This window comes from Aptenodytes forsteri, unplaced genomic scaffold (assembly GCF_000699145.1).
Source record: "Aptenodytes forsteri isolate BGI_AS27 unplaced genomic scaffold, ASM69914v1 Scaffold1301, whole genome shotgun sequence".
Lineage (NCBI taxonomy): Eukaryota > Metazoa > Chordata > Aves > Sphenisciformes > Spheniscidae > Aptenodytes > Aptenodytes forsteri.
In genome coordinates, this window is record NW_008795496.1 from 110,615 (window position 1) to 125,405 (window position 14,791).

Below are 14,791 nucleotides of genomic sequence, written 5' to 3' on the forward strand. Positions count from 1 at the left end.
GCTGTAGGCAGTAAGTGGGGAGCTTACGGAAACCTGTGTACCCCCCGTTCCTGCACGTCCCCCAGCATGGAAAGCCTGACCAGCAACAAGCCCAGGGTCTATCCGCTGCTCCTGCCTCAGCTGAAGCCGTACAGCTGTTGCCTTAGTAGAGAAAGGGATTGGATTTCACAGGCTGTGTAATCTGCGACAGCGCTGTTTGGCTTGGGGATAGCAACAAGCCTCACCCAGGCTTAGCCATCCCCTTTCTGCCCATAGAGGAACGCCCCGGTCGACATAGAAGGAAAATTGTTTGCTGAATTTCAGCACAGCCCTCCTTCCAATTGCTGGAGAGAGAGGGGGAGTGAGAAAGAGAGAGAGAGTTTAAGGCAGGCTCTGCACTGGTGTTCTGGGCTATTTCAACTTCAGGGCAACTTTAGAGAACTTCAGTTATTTTTGGTAAGTTTTTTTTTTTAAAAAACAACCCCCCCTCTCTCTCTCTTTCTTTCTTTTTAATCTCTGATGCAGATTGCACGTTTGCAGTAGATTATGGGCTTTTAAAATTGCAAAGAGATGTGGGCGTGTGTATTTTGCGTCCTTTGATACAGAAACTGGACATTCTGATTATAAAGACATAATGTTCCCAGCTGCTGTACTTGATAAGCGAAACCTGAAGATGCTGTGCATTAAGCGATACTGCTGGGGAAAAGTATGGCCAGAACTTCAGCCAAGGTGCATCCCACCTGGCATAAAGCTTTGTCTCTTTCTTGGGTATGTGAAGAAGTGAGTTCAGGGATGAACGAATGTGTTCAGCCTGCTAAAAAGTTTCTGATCCGTATTTTTAATGCAGGGGTTTCAAGCTTGTGCACTAAGCCTCCCAAAGCTTTCAGAGGGATGTTGGTTCTCTGTCCTATACACACCCCTCCATTCAGTAATCTCTATTCCAGATCATGCACGTTGTTTTTCTTACTTCCTCTGTCTGTATACTTAACCCATTGTACGATCTCAAAGATAGTGAAACTCTCTTTTGTAGTACAAAGAGCCAGTCCCACTTGTTGCAATCAATTGCAAGGTGCAAATTGCAATTTACTTACAGTGAAGTTGGTTTCTGATGAATATGAGTTTTCTGTTATTTGTTTTCCCCATAGATATGTGTGGATTTTTATAGTATCTGAGCTTCTACAAGAGGAAATCTATTTGTGTGGATATTATATCTCAATAGATACCATTTGCAATACAGATATATCGATCTCATACTGACTTGGCACTAGGATCTCTGTATGTTAGTGGTATTTGAGACTAAGATTAACCTTGAAGCATTTAAAAAACAGATCCATAACCTTGTCAGTAGAAGTGGGATCCTGTATGTGTTCACTGCGAGGCTGCTGAGGCTAATTCACAAAGTGCTAGGAAATATGCTGGGTAAAATTATTCTGTCCACCTGCCTAGGTTGTTTTCCCCATCCATGTACCTTACTATGTTTCTGAACACATGAATACAGAGGATCAGAAGTAGGATTTGCATCTGTAGCCACCTGTAGAGAGAATGAAAAATACATGTTCTTAAAGCTTTGATAGAAAAGAAAAAAAACATTACTCACGTGAGAGAAAACACCAAAAGTCTACCCCTCTACAACAAAAATAACCATTCTTCTTTATAATTTATGAAACATGAAACACAGAAATTTGGAAGGTGACTCTTAAGAGATACAGTACTTAGCTTATGATCACCTGTTGCATGCAGGAGGGAAAACTTCTAGGTATTGCCTTGCTATATCTCTTACTATAATAAAGAAAAACTATAAGGAATTTTGCAGATCCAAGCAAATTAGAGGAAAAGCAGCTTACGACAGCCAACTTACTTCCAAAATCTATCCTAACATAGGTCAAAAATCCAGCATGAAAAAGTTTCAGATTTTTAACAGCACAGGAAAACATATGAAGTCTCAGAATTGATTGGGTTTTATTAGCTATGTTTAAAAATGATAAGTGTGACTGGAACTTTTAATTGCAGTAACATTATAACAATGGAGTTAACAATAACTTCAGCAATAAACTGACAACTATAAAACTGTGCCAGGCGCTCTGCAGTGCTGACATGTTCCATGATGGCTGTAGCTTTTCTGTGGAACCATGTAGGTTTGTTAGCTAGAATTGCATTTTACTATCTTTGGTGTCGCACTCTCATAAAGTAAACTCTACTATTAGATTACGAGGCTTGTGTAAATCTTCGACTGAAGTTGGTTTGACTCTAGTCAGTGCTCATAAGCAATCCATCAAGGATGGCTGCCTTCCAACCTCCTTTACAGCGAGTGTTAACGTCTTTTCCGTCAGACGGGGCAGCGGTAACTTCTAGCACTGATTCACCAGGGGTTTGGAGATGGCACGTATTTTCTGCTTTTAATTGTCTTGGACGCTCAATCTGTATTCACAAATATGAGGTCAACGTGCCTCTATTCACTTTTGGCTGTACTTGAAGCTCATCACTGAAACAAAATCCAACAGTCTGTAATACATGGCCAGGGGAATAGCTATGATCTGACTTAACCTCCTGTTGACTTCAGTGGGTTCAGTGCCCCGTGCTCAGAGGCACCCTTCTCCGTGAAGCCACGCCAGGAACTTCACAGGCACTTTACTTAGCGTTGTCACTGTGGGTGGAGAGAGTAGCATGTATAGCATCGGGATCTTACTGAAGTGTCATGTCTTGTATGAAGCCACAGGGATGTATATTCCCTTGGTTTGAACCTCTAAAGATGCACAGAGCTTTGGGTTGTTTTTTTCCCCTCAAATTTTCTACTAGGGCAAAGGAATCAGTTCATCCCATGCAAGAGTAAAACACTGAGGGATTTAAGTAAGATTTTTTCCAGGATTCCTCACATCAGGAGACCTAAATAATCAGAATATAAGGCAGTGTATTTGAAAGGTGTGAAATTTACTGGCTTATATTCTGAGTAAATACTTGAGTAAATAGATTCAATCTATTTTTTACATCTAGCTATTTTTGCATTCTGTAATGTTCCTCACATCAGGAAGCAGCAAAATATGCACTGCAAGAAGTCAGGGTTTCCACCTCTGGAAAAACATCTCCCTGTGGCTCTGGGCTCCATGTTGCAGGTTCAATCCAAACTTGTAAGGTTGCAAAAGGCCTCAACATTAGCTCTGCTCTGAGCGAGGAGGGGACCTGACCCTCTGCACTGGCACAGGCAGACTGAGCAAGGGCGAGCTTTTGCTTTCAGGCAGTTTGCCACGTCCCTGAGCCTAGTGCACTAAAAAACTGTTTTCCTGACAACATCATCAAAAACTACTGCCTTTCCTGCTTCCCTTAGCTGTAACTTCCAATCTGCCTAGCAGGCTTTTCCTTGCAAAGGCAAGTGGTGGAGCTGCGCCAAGCAATGTAGGGGATTGAGCTCCTGATGGAGCTAAGATTAAACCCTGCCAAGGCTAGGTTGCCATCTCTCCACATGTGACAGAAATCAAGACAACACTCTTGTGGCAAGAAAGATCCTTTGGATGACCCACAGCTGTGCCTAGCCCCAGTGTGGGAGGATTACAGCTGCACCTGGGGAAACTTGCTAAATCCACGTGTTTGCTCATCTCACTCCGGATTTTAAAATCAAGGCTGGAATTCATTATTTTATATTGGAAAACAAAACTTCAGGCTAGGAGAGGACCTTTCACATACTAAAGACTTCCTACCAACATGTTTACTTCCTGAAAGGAGGCTATAGGTAGCCAAATATCTGGAAGTAACTGCTGACTTATTGCAGAGAATGGGTCTACAGTTTTCTATCAGAGAAGGGGAACCCATGAGTTCACCATCCAAATCTGACCAAATGTGTAGTCCAGAGTGGCTGGAACAAGTCAAAATATGTTAAGATTATGGCATGTAAGTAATAAATAAGCCAAGGTAACTGATAGGGGACCCACCTGCTCCCATGGCATAGGGACGGCAGCTCTGCAGGGAGCGAGTCCCAGGCCACGGTAACAGCCCAAATCCAAGCGAAATTCCATGGAGCAGGAATGCAAGCGCCTGAAGAAGAGCAGGCACCAGGCCCACTTCATCTGCCCAATAAAGATAGCAGTGTCTTCAGAGGGCAAAGCTATCTGTTTTTCAAAAACACAAACAAGGAGATAAGGTTTATATGATTTCCAAGCCTGCTGATAAATGCTCGAGACTCCAAAGACATAGTAACTGTTCTTCACTGTTGGGCAAATGTTATGTCTTCTCTGTAGTTAAGAGAACAAACACCACTTGATTTTGATAGCGGTGGGCTGTGCCTGACATTCGCAGAGTCAGGGGAGCAGCTGTTATCCATGCAGCCATCTGATTTTAAATACCTTTCTACCTGCCCACTGACCTCTCAGTTCTCCCCGCCTTGAAGAGCAGTATGTTTGCAGCCTCAGTCAACCAGCACTGAAAAGCAAAGGTTTCAAGCTGCACGTATTTCTTCCCATTTCTACAAGTCCTAGCTAAATAGTCTAATAAACTACTATAGATATAAACTCTTTCACCTTGCAGTGAGTCCTGAAAGCTCACGCATACTCTGTACCAGCCCTAGAAAGCAAATGTCATTCAGCTTGCCACAGGTCACCTCTTCATTTACTTGCTGTGTGGTTTGCCCCAGCACGCAGCCCTTTGACTGTCAGCCAGGCACAATGCTCAACTTTTCCCTCAAAATAAGTACATGCAGGAACTTTTCTTTTTCTTGCCTCATGTCATTCTCATTTTAATCCAAAGATCCAGCCTTAGCAGAATTACTTGGAGGAGTGAATTCCAAAATGGAAATTTTAGCATGAAGAAGAAACTCAAAGGACATGCATGCAGGAGCAAAAGTTAGAGTTTGGTAGCAAACGGGATAATAAATTTTCTATGCAACAAGAACTACTTTAACTGATGTTTGTATTATATTCTGAAGATGAAAAATATCTAAGTGGGATTAGGCATCGTTATTTTGAAAAATAGTTAGAAATCAGCTTTTGGTGAACCTCAGAGATGTTAGCAACTCTCCCTCAGATCAGATAAGCATCCAAAAGGTTGGGTTGGGTTTTTTTGTTTGAAATGTATGCGGGTTTATTGGAAGGTATATGAGCCGAAGATCTGTGAAACTATCACGAGAAAGCTAGTGGTTTCAATTGCTGATATTTCCTGGTGTGAGCTGAACTTTCCCTATTCCTGCTTCTAAAATCAGCTGAAAGCAAATAATTTACAAGAACACAAAAATGTCATTAAGCATTCCCCAAATATTTTCATATATGTCAGAGTCGATCTGATTTATGTTTTATGAAAGGTTGCATTGATTTTTATATGAACTGTGTCCTCACACTCCTTAAGGTTGACTTTTTCACATAATGGGCTTGATTATGAGAAAAAAATTATTTGTGCAATGAATAGCTCAGACAACTGAGTGCCTAATTAAAGTAACCAGTTAGTCAGAGCCCATTTTGGAGGCAAACTGGGCATTTTCACATGAGAATGACTACATGCGGCATTTGTACTCATGGTGATGGATGGCTACAAAGGCAAATGATGCGTGCAGATGTGATGCTAACTTATTAATCAGGCTTCCTATGAACAGACAGTGCTGGAGTGGTCGTGAAGGGTAATACGTTCTTGGGCTCTGCTATCACTCTCTTCTTTTGGGGTATGTGTTGGACTAGAAAATTATTGACTGTGTAAGTGGTGTAAAACAGACTTTTGAAAGGTATTTCACACATGGGTATTTATAAGGGGATATTTCAGTGATTTACCGAGCTGGATGGAGGCAGGACCCCCACAGAACTGTTATGAAAGGAATACATTTAGTAATGGCACTGTGATCTTACATCTGTATTTGGGTTATATGTCCACAGTGGGTTTAACAACTTCTTCAGTCAGTCTAAGAGGAATCTGTGAATGAAATGGTTTGGATAGAGATAGCAGGAGAAATAATATTTTTCTTTTTAAAATTATCCTTCCTCAGAGATTAAAAAGAAGCTTTTGGATAACTGTACTGGGTTATGCCAGGAAAGCTCATCACAGAGATTAGGGCATTAATTACATAATTATAATGTATACATTGCATGCTTCCCCAACCAAATATATAAACCTTATTTATTCTAAATAAACTTTAAAGCCCAGAGAATAAGCCTAGCACTTGCAGATAAGCTGAAGAATGAATGTAATCTCTCCTAAATATACCAGCTTGTTTCTTAGAAAGAAAACAGTGCTCGGTGCATGTGACAACAAATCATCCCTGGGTCTCACGGTGAGGAGATCACAGCAGCTGTCAGAAGTCTCCGAGGAGCCCAAGCAAACTGTCCACAGCACATTTTCCTAGGAGCTCTGCCCCGTGCTTCCCCCTCCTTTTCTCCCTTTCTCCCTTTTTCTGCTTTGCTACCATGGATAAACAGTCCCGTTCCTGCAGAACTGCTCACATCCCGACCATGCGACCAGCCCTAGTCCGTGGGGCTCGTCCTGGAGACCTGCAACATCATTCCTCTTCTGCTGCTGCTGCTGAGCACAGCAGGACTGGGAGCATGGGCGGGTACGTGGACACATGGGGTATGTCCATTCAGAGGCCAGGCTGCTCAGACAGTATTGGAAAATACAGCGTCCCGGAGTGGCAGGATCTCAGCGGCTGTAGGCAGGGGGAATCTGGTAGCACAGATGTTGTTTGGAGGGCAGCAGTGTTTCGTCACTTCAGGGCCAGCACCCATAGCTACATGTGTCAGCAGCATTTACTGTACATCCAGTCAGTGCCTGGCAAGATGACGTCCCAGTCAACCTACGGGCTCTGGAGCACGTTGCCGTACAAATGCAGAAGCGTCTCTCTCTCTTGATTTAAAAAATGATGCCATCCCTCTCTTTCAGCATAGGACCATGGCTTGCCCAGAGACAACTGCACAGCGCAGCAGTAGGGAAGGCTGTGGTGGGCAGGTGGCAGAGCAGATGGGCTGATGGTTGAGCAGGTGGGGTGTTTGCATGCAGGCAAATGGTGCTCAGCCTGGCAGCGCGATGCTGGCAGGGGCATTCAAGGCCCTCATCACTGGAGAGGCGCAAGGTGCTCTGAAACAGAGGGGTTGAAGTAGCTGAGTCGGATTAACTTGTTGGATGTGGACCATAGCTGATGGCAAGGCTTGGGTAGGAAAACCTGTGGAAAAAAACCAATTTCCTATTTTCAGTTTCTAGAGTTTTTTTCTGAAGAAAAGTTTAAATTCACACAGCACCCGTGAAGGAAACTTGTGACAGGCCCACTCTGAAGTCCTTTGCAGGCTGGGGGTCAGTCTGCCCAGCAGAAGCAGCGTTGAGAGAAGATACCCTGGCAAAAAGACAGGTTTGGGAGCAGAGAAGCCCACAGCACACCTCACTGCCAGCGCCTCAGCGAGACTGCCTAAAGGTGCCTGCAAACCCTTGTGATGCAGCGATGGAGTCAAAGACAACCCCGGGAGCAGGGACAGAAGCAAATGGCAGGGAAAGAAAACCAATGGTTTTGGATTATTTCTCAAGGGCATTGAGAGAGTAGCCAGCAGGGCCACACACACATCACATCCAGCCACACAACAGCGAAAACCAGCGTGGGTGAGACAACCCCATGCAGCAAAATCCCCTCCTCCCCGCCGAGGGCAACCACAGCCTTTCCAGCCCAGGGGAAACACCTCGTAGACGTTGCATCAGACCCAGGCGCTGCGGAGCTGTATTGGCACGTAAGCAGCGAGACGCACAGCAGTCCTCGCAGCGGGCAGCGCGTTTGGGGTGTTTCTGCTGACTGCTGCCCCCGCCATTCTCAGCTATGTTTTATTAATTTATTCGCACTCCTCTGTGTTTGGGGCTCATTGCTGGTTCACAATCAGCCTCTGCCCTGCTTTGAAAAATGCGGATTGGAGTCAGCAGATCTCCACCCTGCCATGTGATAGGGAAGCAGCGCTTTTGCAATGCTCTCCCAGGTTGTGACATGCATCAAAAACCGGTCTTCTGACAGCAGTCCTCTGTGTGGGGAACTGCAGGTAAATTCAGGTGCTGCATGAACACCTCTCCATTATCACACTGTTATTTCATGGCCTGGGCTGACAAAAGTCAGGCCCCTGGGCAGCACACACAGATCCAGCCCACAAGCCTGGGGATTTCATTTGCACCAGAGCAAAGGGAGGGCAAAAGAGGTATAAAAAGCCATGAAAATGAGCATTTTCTCCTTCCCACACAAATCCTTCTCTTTTAAATGCCTGATAAGGGACAGAGAGGGAGGGAAAACTGTCATCCACTAATCCAAAACAGGAGCTGGCTGTCACACCAGCACAAACAGACCACGCTAACTCCTCCACTAACTCTGTTCTTGTGAGGAGACAGAGATGGACTGCGATAAGGTTTTGGCTTTCGGACACACTTGGAACTATGTACGAGGCCAGCCAGAGCCTGCATGCTCAGGAAAAGGGAGCTGGGACTTGCTAAGTTGGCACTGACAAATCGCAGCAAGGAGCAATGTCCTTAACCTGGCTGCAATAGCTCTGAGGAGGAGTGAGAGTTTCCTGCTTTGCAGAGGCTTTGCAGAAGGCAGTGTCTCTGGGATGAAGGCAAACCCAAATCTGTCAAACTTACTATTGTTGCACAAAAATGGCACAACCCAGCCATGTTTGTCAAGGCTTATTCTTGTCATTTGTTGCTGCTGCAGTTTGATGGCAGGTTAAGATCCCCACCGTGTTAAGTGATATATAGCCACCTACCCGGCTGTGCCTCAGAGGACTTACGAGCTTTGTGTCAAGCAAGTTGAGCAAAACAGAGGTGGCAGTAATGAGGAAATAGTGGAAACGGTTTTACAGAGAGAGAAGGAAGGCTTTTTTGGGCTGTGTTTTGGTTTGTTTCATTGTCTAGAAGATCTCCGAAATTCTCAGTCATAATAAATTCCTGCTGGCTGGAGCAAAGCTGTGGATGCAGTTATCCAGCATGTGGGTTCATGCGAAGTGCTCGTGGTGGAGGCACATAGTACGACCGAGCATGAGCACTGTGATCTTACCGCATGTGGGATCTCCTGCTGCTGTCCTGCGAAGGGGCAGAGACCTCTGCTTGGAGACCTGAATGCAAAATCTTGCGTATGTTTGTTTTCTAGTCAAGAAAAATGAGGGAGTTCTGCAAAGAGGAGTTAAGTATTTTAGGCAACCTGCAGCTGCTAAAGCTGCACTGTCATGCCCCTTGGGTGTTCGGGGGAGAGAAGGATACAATGTTCAATGCTGCATTTCTTTTTAACTTCTCTCCAGCTCCTCTAAAGTACCCTTCGGTAGCCAGAGCAACGTGTTGCCAGTGGAGTTATAGCAACAGCAGCACAGCACCTACAGCTCCCAGCTGGATTTTCATGATGACAGGCAGGAAAAATGGAGTGGCATTCGCCTCGAGGGTGAAAAAAAAATGCAAGTAAGAGTGTGTTCAACTGCTCAGAGACTTGGACTCACCTGGAGCTGACAGCAGTAAGGATATTTTGCTGACAGGCCATGACATATTCCAATGGAAATGAGATTTACATCGCTTTTGGAAAATACATGGAAGTGGCCCTCCACGCATACACCATAGATAGCTTAATGAGCAAATCTTAAATATTTGGGCATTTTGTTCACAAAATAAATTAATGGAAAATTAATGCTAATTAGACATCAGTCTTTAAGCAAACCTGAGTAGGTTCAATGCAAGAACCATCCTGACAGACCTTCCTACCTTTCAACACAGTAAAAAGGAATAGAGGCTTGTTTTAAATCTATACTTACTTACAAAAATCATGATGCAGTATTTTAATTTTTTTAATAGTAGTAGATCAGTCTATTCACTGGCTGAGTTGCAACAATAGTATTTTTGTAATTAGTGGTTCTTTGCAAAGTCATGAAATACATATATACAATGCATATCTTTATAAAAGTAATATGTGCTTAGATGAGTTTTGCACTGATAGGCTGGTTGGCAAAGAAATCAGTTTTCGTTGTCCGTTAGGGCTGGATTCAATAGAAATGTTGGCTGACTTCACTGCAAGCCTTGGAAACCATTGGAGTATTCAAGGCTTAGGCAGTCAGATGCCTGCTTCAATTTCTATTGACAAAGGAAAAGGAGGGATGAGTAAATGTAAAACATTTCCTTCCAGCATTGAGCTAAGAGAGGCAGCACGGTGCAGGGAGGAGGTGGAATCCAGGACATCTGGGTTGTATTTATTGCTGGCTCTGCTGCCAACTTGCTTTGTGACTTTGAGCAAGTCGTTTTTTTGCTTTCCTACCTTACTTTCTGTGAGGCAGGGAGAGCTCGCCTGCTTTCACATGGCGCTCTGGACAGGTGCAGGGACTTTCTTGGTGATCATGACCAAATGCTGCAGCTGCCAAGCTGGCATATTCATATGTGCCAGGCAATGCTGTCTGGGCGATTGATACCCCCAGAGGGTGCAAGAGGGGTAGCTATGCCATTTGAGAGCCCAAAGAAAGATGGTCATTAAGTAGCACTGCGCCAGCATAAATACGTATCCATAAGTACTAGTAACCAGTGTCTTCTGCTACTACAGATCAGAAAGTTATTCAGAGCAGGAGTTGGGCTGGCAACCTCTTTCACCTATACTTATGATCTCTTATCTCATTTTCTGCACCACTCACAGGGAAGAGCAGTTGCTTTTGGGGTAAGTCACAGGGAATGAGGTAGCTATTTTGAAATGGTCTCCGTATGGTGCTTCCAGTACCCAAAGCTGTTTTCAGGTTCTCAATGTGGAAGAAAGAAGCCTGGCATCTTTTTTTTTTTTTTCTTTTCTGTAAGATGTATTTTCTGCCAAATGTGAAGAACTGAAAAAGCATGTGAAAGCAAAGAAAGAGTCATATATGGCCTTCTGCATGTCACCAGCAATTGCTCTGTAGTCCAGAAGTGATATTTAGGCTATAGCTGGAAAACTTCTGCCTATATCTTATTTGCCTTTGTTTTTCACTTTATACAACACTGGTGTCTTAATGCTACTTGCTATATATATCAACTGAATTCATGGCTAATCTACAAAATGCTTGCATTTTTTTCTAAAAGTATTTACTCTTACAAGGATGCAGGCATGATTACTGTGTGCAATGCTGTGTGCTCTGCTGGATTTTACAAGATGGAATCAAAGCTGATCTCAGCCCATATCACAGTCTGAATAACAAGATGAATGCGATGTAGCATGCCATATATCAGTTTCATTGAGGCCCATGGATGTCTTGCTTGAGTGGGCACAGAATGAAATCTCAACACTTCAAAATTTGATCCCGTGGCACTAAATGACCAGCAGGTATCATCCGAGTCCTACAGATTTTTGTCTTTTGTGTGTTACAACACTGTCCTGTTTATCCTACTGATGGGTCAAGATGTCTTTCATGAACACCCCGTGGAAATACCTGGAACACTACAGCTTGGTCAGGCCTCCCTCTCCACAAAGCTCTATATGATCTCAAAACTCTCTGCTGAGTGTTGGGAGAAATGATGGAAGAACCTGCCATGAATTGTGATAATCATATGGCTTTATGCACAGTAAAAATCTGTGAAGAAAGATGCAATATGCAGCCTAGAGCAGGGTAGTTAATATCAATAGAAAACATAGATCTTTTCTGTGTCTATACGCTATACAGCAATACTCCCCTTTATTTTTTTTCACCCATGAAGCAAAGATGTTATTAAGAATAACAGGGCAACACTAATATAAATTTTGCCTGACATAATGTAGCTTTGTTGTAAGCTATCCTAGTTTAGGAATCACTTTAACTGTATTGATTTTCCCTCCTCCGCAGGGTACATAGTGTATTCTTCTTCCCACAGTAGCGTATTTGGCAACCTGAATCAGACAAATGAACTGGGGTGCAAGACACCTGGGTTCAACCTCTGATTTTGTAGGTGGTGCAGTCACATCGCCCCTCTGTCTCTGCCTCCCACTCTCCCTCTGTCCATCCTCCTCTCCCTTTGGATCTCCCCATTAGTTTGACAGAAAGCTCTTTGGGGCAGGCATCGTTCTTCACTGTGTATTTGTACAGCGTAGTGAGGTGTCAGTCTTGGGACAGGCTTTTGGAAACTACCGAAGTATAAATTGTAATAGAAATTAAGTGAATATCAGTGTCCTGGGTGTCAAGGCAGAGTGTAAAAATGATCTCGAGTAAAGTGGTCTGAATGTTTTAAAATGTGATCCAAAGCTTCTCCAGACTTCAGAGGCTTAAATCCATCCCTTAACAGGCAGCCAGGACTTCCTGCAACGTAGTCCAGTCCTGCACAGACAACTTTGTGATGTGAAATAAAAGCTGTAGTTGAATCATTGTGGGTTAAAGCTGGTTATTCCCACAGTTCCCATTTCCTAATGTTTTCCACTCATGATGTTCTTCACTTTTAATGTTCATAGTAACTCATGCCAAAAAAGGTGTTTCCTATCATGTTCTCCTCACATTGTGTATTGTGGTTGTTTTGGGTTTTTTTATTCCATATTTTCAATCCCCAGAGAGCTAAGGTTAGTCATAAACATGCTTTTGGCTATCAGATTCATGTGTGGTTTGCTATAGCAACAAACAAAAGCATTAGTCAGAAACTGGCATGAAGCTATAAACACATATTTTTTTGTGATATTACCCAGAGTTAGCTTAATTTATGTGGTACACTGTTGCCACACAACTGCATCCTAGTTAGACTATTATGCTTGTTGAATAGGAACTTCATAGAAAACCCAAAGAATATATTGCAGAGAAATAAGCAAGTCTGTTAACTGATGTTGTTATCTGAAGATCACAAGCCAAATTCTGCTATTGCACTGGTATAAATCCAGCTGAACTCCTCCAGAATATGCATTTAGATCAGAGGACAAAATCTGAATCTATATCTGTTGAATAAGAGGAAAATTATCATCAAGCAAATAAACACTTGCTGTGCCTTTGCTGTTTTCACCTCCATAATTTGACTGCAGCAAAATGATAAGAGGTAAGCATTATCAGATTGTGGTAGATGGTTTAAGTTCACCGCCAACACACTTGGAAAACATCATCTGCAGCATGGCAGGGAGAGCAAGGCTTCATTAAAGACAATCTCTCTCCAGATGTGCCTACGCAGCACTGGGAAGGTGCAGTTCATGCAGAGCCAGTGTCTATCCAGCCGGTCTGGGGACGGGGAGGAGTGGTTTGTGCAGCAAGTACTGACTTCCCTGGGGAGTTGGCTGGGTTTGTACGGCATTCACTGAAATCCCACAGCTAGATAGCTACTAGTCCCTGAGCCAGCTAGTTTAAAAGTTGCCCTGAAGGCTCTACAGAAGTGGTGATTTTTGCCTAGGCAGAGTAGGCACATTCCTGTTAATGCTTTATTCCAACCATTTGTCTTCTCTTTGCTGCACCTTTTCAGGAACATGAGCCCTCCTCTTTTTTGACAGCTGCATTTAATAAAAAACACATGCATGAAAAATGTGTTTTCCAGTATCCCTGAGCTGGCACTGCTCAGCAAGGAGAGCTTAAACTTCCCTAGAAATTGTTCAGATACATTTTCAGACCCCTCTCTCCAGACATTTAGCTGTGAAGTGTTCGTGACCTTCCCTGCTGCAGAGGTGTGCAGAGTAATGTATAAGTAATATGCACATGTGTCCGAGCGATAAGAGTAACAAAACCCTCAGAGCTTTCTTGTACCTACCAGTCCAGAAGTTTTTGACTGGGCCAGTGGTTCCAGCTGCAGAGGATAATCCCACAGCAACATGTAGTTTGCACATGCATGCAGAGGCCCTCTGAGAATGGGCCTTCGAAGTCCAGGGATCAAGAACAAGATCTAGCACCAAGCATTGGCCAAGCTGTGTTCCAAAAACAAAGAGCTCTTTTCCCTAAAGGAATCCATAAGCAGAAGAACATGCCCCAGGCGATCCTACATTTTAGCCCTGGTCCTGTTCACTGCTCTTTGCTTAGCGTTGTTGGTTCTGGGTCCTACGCACTTGAGACCCTGGCCCTGGTGTCTTTTCAAAACCTTTTGAGATAATTGTACCATGGTAGATTTACCTGGTGTAGAAGTGTAAAAGGACCTGTTTTTCAGTTAGCAGCTCCTGAAGTAGGACTTACTCTGGGCTACGCGTGGGTTGCCTTTGCCCCCTTCCCATCTGTGCCCAGTTGCATCAGGCCCTGCACTGAAAGATGTCAAACACTTGATTTGTCTGAAAACAGGAGAGCTCTGGTTGTTTGTCTTCTTCAAAGATCAGCCCAGCACTTTTCTGTTTCCTTTACTCCCTTTTGGTCAAATGGGGACAGACCTTTCCCATAAAAGTGTTCAAAGTATGATTAAGTAGTGTTCAAAGTATTTGCAATTAATAAAAATCACATTCTGCTCTCAATGTAGTTGCAGAATGCTGTCAAAACTGACCCCAACAGCACAATATAAAGCAAATATTTCAGTCATTGCTAAAATGTTATTGACATCTCAGTTCATGGAGGTCTTTGGGACTGCAGTATTTAAAAATGTCGCAGTAAGACGGTGGTGGAGCTTTTTGTTTGTTGACAGTGAAGTGAAAATTATTCCAACTTGTAAACAGTAGACAGGATAATTTTATGGTAGCAATCATTCTCCTTTTCTGGCTTCATTGACTGTAAACTGTGTATGGTGGTGGGGCAAGGAACACAAATGCACCTTCCTTAGGAGAGAGCAATAGTCTCTCTGCTGCACATGGTGAACCACAGCTCACAGACAGAAAGCAGAGAGTCCTCACTGGGGCTGTTGGATGAGGCAGGGTGCAAGGCAGCATACGTAGTAAAACACCATTGGTTTTCAAATACTCTTTGCAGGAATGTGCAGAAAAACCTACAGATGGACTGAGGGGCATCTCCAGGTGCCTCCCATTCTATCCTCTTGCACTCAA

General features: G+C 43.7%; 1 protein-coding gene across 1 annotated transcript in view; it reads left to right on the plus strand.

The window, feature by feature from the left end:
• Positions 1-212: 212 nt before the first annotated feature.
• LOC103900956 (protein AHNAK2) overlaps positions 213-14,791 on the plus strand; it is a gene marked incomplete at its 3' end in the record, with an annotated part of 33,084 nt that continues 18,505 nt past the window's right edge. The window contains exon 1 of the mRNA XM_019472700.1: positions 213-435. The remainder of the gene's footprint in view (positions 436-14,791) is intronic.